At 43.5% G+C, this 3957-nt stretch overlaps 1 protein-coding gene and 1 long non-coding RNA gene across 3 annotated transcripts in view; one reads left to right on the top strand and one right to left on the bottom strand.

The window, feature by feature from the left end:
- Positions 1 to 221: 221 nt before the first annotated feature.
- Positions 222 to 3951, bottom strand: LOC112551913. Of its 2 annotated transcripts, none has more exons than XR_003096254.1 (3): positions 3302 to 3951; positions 2298 to 2417; positions 222 to 308 (listed from the first exon to the last, which is right to left on the bottom strand). It is a non-coding gene; the product is annotated as an uncharacterized LOC112551913 (long non-coding RNA). The 2 variants fall into 2 exon arrangements; XR_003096253.1 differs by having other exon boundaries at positions 3712 to 3951.
- The window catches only part of NFKB1 (nuclear factor kappa B subunit 1), an 89127-nt gene continuing 88061 nt past the window's right edge, over positions 2892 to 3957 (top strand). The window contains exon 1 of the mRNA XM_025215657.1: positions 2892 to 3023. The gene's annotated coding sequence lies outside the window, so the exon portion shown is untranslated. The remainder of the gene's footprint in view (positions 3024 to 3957) is intronic.

The raw sequence follows: 3957 nt of genomic DNA, 5'->3' as shown, positions 1-3957 counted from the left end.
CATCACAGCTCATCAGATGCTTCCCACCCAAAAATATTTGAAGTATTATAGTGCTTTACTTATGACTTTGGGTACCTCTTCCAACCATTTCTTTTGTTTCAATAGATACATTAAGAACACCAAAAACTATTTTTAACAACTTATCTGGCTTTCTTATAGCTCTATATTGATAGAGGAACTGATTCACCCTTGCTTAACATTTCGTACTCAAGTACTGACCCATCATTCTTAAAGGTAGGAATTCAATTTCTTTATTGTAAACATCACAACTTTATCTCCACTTGATGTAAGATTCTTGTTAGAACTACCTAGAAGTAGAAAAATGAGAGTATAGTTAATTAAAATATAAAAACTAGTAGTGGAATTGGTCTGGTATTATGCAAACAATAACTAGCCAAACACAATAAATATGCTTAAAATGTGTTGAATATAATGTATATACCCTAGAAACTCTTTGGTCCCCATCCCCCCAACCAAGAAAAGTCTACAGACCTTATTATTCACCCTAATACAATTTGCTCTGGGCCACAGTGATTATGCAAACAAACAGGAAACCTGTTCTAACTCAATGTCTAGTGGTTCTTCTAATATTTCTCTTCAGGTGGTATAAAGCGAGCTAGGCTACCTCCATTTTAAGAGAGTTGGCCCAGCAGGTATGTCAGGGATGCGGCGAGATCAGGGCCAGGCAATTATTTCGGCAGGAGGGCTGTTTAGTGAGTTTTGGTAAACCGTCAAGGGCCGCAAGGATAGCCCCACCCCTTGACAGGTGCCTGGCCCACTGGTCACTATCTTGGAACTGAAAGTCCCATCTCCTAACCCTCTGACCTTTGTCACCCGAAGTCCCTCGCCTTCCCCCTGGAAGTACATCTTTTGGGAAGGGGGTTAGCCGTCTTGGAACCAGAAAAAAAACCCCAAATTATATTTTAAAAATCAAACATCCGCAATAACATATTTTAATTTTATTTTTTAAAAATATTTTTGTCCCGATTTGTGTATGTGCTGTGTACATAGAGGTGATTGCATAATAGCTCAAAATGAAGTCTTACTCTTGTATATTGTGGTGGGGGGTGTGGAGGGGTGTGGGGGAGTTGTGTAACATCGACATCAACACTTGGGAGACCCTTGCTCAGGACCAACCAAAATGGAGGAAGGCTCTTTGGGAGGGACCACAACACTTTGAAACAGCTCGTCGACAGGCAGAAGAGGAAAAGAGGAACAGGCTAAAAGGACATCAGAACATCCAATGCAGCAACACAGTGCCCATCCCTCCTGGAAACACCCGTCCTCACTGCAACAAGACATGTGGATTTAGAATTGGGCTATGGAGCTGCCTGAGGATTCACTATTAAGAGGCTTGGAAGACAATCTTTAGCATTTGTGAGTGATCAGCCATCATCATCAGAATATATATTTACTTATATAGAGAGGCATAAATATTTTTGGAAAAAAAACACATGCAGAAGATCCCTTGCAAGATTGGGACCTTGAGGTCTGATATTGCTTCCTCTGAAGTTAAAACAAAGCATCCATTGACTTCAACGGTAGAGGACTGGGCTGTAAGACAATGAAAGTTATCTTTTTTTTTTAAAGTAAAGTGAACCAAATCCTCCATGGAGCAGGCACAGGATATAAGTTAGAGGCTAAGTGTTAAGGGCTGAAGCTATTAATAATTTCCTTTTAAAACTCAATCTGCTCGGTTTGTTTTAACTCTTATTTCTATGCCATCATGTCTGATGTTCCAGTACTTGTTCATGCAAGTTCTGCCTGTGAGTAGCTGTGACATGGCAGCTTTTCTTTCAACTGAATCTCTCTGAAACATTTCTCATCTTTTAAATCTATATTAAGCTCCTTCATTCAGAGCCCTGGGGCCAAAATCTTTATACTGTTTTTACTCCAGTGAATTCAGTGTACTAACTTTGTACTTCCACAAGGGAGTTCAGATTCCTGTCATGGGACTGAAAAACTCCTCAGAATTGATTATTTCTCTCAGAAATGCTAAAACAATGAAAGAGTTTGTGAAAAATTCCATTTTCAGAATTGCATGATGAGTCAAGAGAACAGTTTGAAAAGAGAAATTCAGGGTCTTTATCTGTAAAGGATTTCAGTTCCCTTATCAAAAACACAGAAATAAAATTGTGGGTCATGCGGGATTTTTGGAAACAGCCTTGAAACTAATGCTAAATGAGTATTAGAGATGGGAATGAGCCACAAAATTTGGATAGTGTTCCCTCAGCCAAACCCACATCTGGATTTTAAATTTGGTCAACCATAGATAGCCACAAGATTTCAATCCAAACCTCTGCTGAGAAGAAATTATGACACCTGTCCTCCTCTGTACCTTCCTACTGCTGTACCTCTGCAAAAATGTGATTCATCATTGATTGAATGTAGCATTTTGGCTGATTTCTGCTCCAGTTCTGGAAGAGATCCATGTTTCAGTGTTAAAGAGGCAAGATCCACAGTTTTGTACACTGGCTATTAATTCATTGTTTAAAATCTTTTTCCATCCCACTGCTGTACCCAGTCCCCTGCCCTGCAGGGAGGGGCACTTGCTCAAAAGAAAGAAAAGTTTATTTCCCTCAAAAACTTCCCACTGTTGCTTGTACTTGCTCAGCTGCACCAAAAGTAAAAGAACCACCCCAGATTTTCAGGAACAGTCCCAAACATCATGGTGGTGCCAAAGCAGAATAGCAACAGTACGACTGGGTCATACTGTGCCCCTGTCTAATTAGCTTTGTCAACACTGCATGAATGCAGCTATAGTAATTAGCGATGCCATGAAGCGGAATCATGTAGCTCGGATACAGAAGAATGCCATGTAAGTGCAGCTCTGCTGCTTCCGGTTCAAGAGGTTTCCCTGGGCAGAGTCCATAACGCTCCAATATTGCAGCACATGATTTAAAATAGACTTTTTTTCTCTTTGTGGCGGGAGAGGATTTTCCTGTAAGTGTGGACCAGAAGAGGGAGTAAACCACTTCCAGTTCCAGAGGCCTGCAGAGCATCCTAGATTTTGCTCCATAAAAGTTCGTATCAGCATCAAAACCCTCAGTATATTATCAATGATTATTTTTACTTTAAAAGGGCCAGGCAACTGGGGGGGGGGGGGGTCTGTTGTGCTAAGTGCTGTACAAATGTATAGTAAATGCTAGTCTATGCCTCACAGACTATTGCAACCCCAGTTGCCCTCCAGCTCCAATGCCTTTTAGCATTTTTTGAGTAAGATGATGCTTTAACTGGCACCCTACTAAAACGGGTGCAATGTTAGCAACAGTGGGGGCAGTGCCTGCGTGTTTTTAAATACCTAGTACTTGTGCCCTCACACAGCTCCCTTTGAGCTGCAAAACGTGTTTGCTGGGGTAAGCAGTTCCTGCTCCTGTGGAAGCCAGATTGTGTTCTGGGGGGATGTAACCAGCTTCTTCCTCTCTAGGGTTTTCCCTGGGGAGGGCAGGGAGGGGGGGTAGAGTTTCTCTCATCTGGCACTAGGGTGGCCGTCATAGAGGACAGTCCGGTTGTGCTCTATTGATACAAAGCCCTTTTTGTCCTGTATTTTCCTCCCAAAGAGGACAAATAGAGGACAAAATGGAGCGATCGTTCACCAACTGTGCCCTTCACAAACTATGGTTTTCTTTGTCGTACCAATTCTGGGCCTCCTTAATTAGGACAAATAAAGGACGTAAAGGTGTATCAATAGAGGACAGAGTAGCAGAAAACCTGAGTGTCCCCTATCCGGCGCAGACTGTTTCCTCTCAGGGCGGTGGGCGACTGGCCCGGGTTTTGACTCCCTTCAGAAGAGGCCGGGACACCCTCCCACACCCGGGGAAGTGGAGGTAGCCCGGCTTGACCCCGGGCGGCACAAGGAGCTTGCGGGGCCCTGCGGGATCCGGGACGAACGGCTTTGCCGGGTCGCAGCAGCACCCCCTGAGGCGGCGGCGGCGGCAAGCGTCCTGCCCCTTCCCG

This window comes from Alligator sinensis, unplaced genomic scaffold, assembly GCF_000455745.1.
Source record: "Alligator sinensis unplaced genomic scaffold, ASM45574v1 scaffold1520_1, whole genome shotgun sequence".
In the NCBI taxonomy this organism is placed as follows: domain Eukaryota; kingdom Metazoa; phylum Chordata; order Crocodylia; family Alligatoridae; genus Alligator; species Alligator sinensis.
This window is presented reverse-complemented; position numbering and strand designations above follow the sequence as displayed.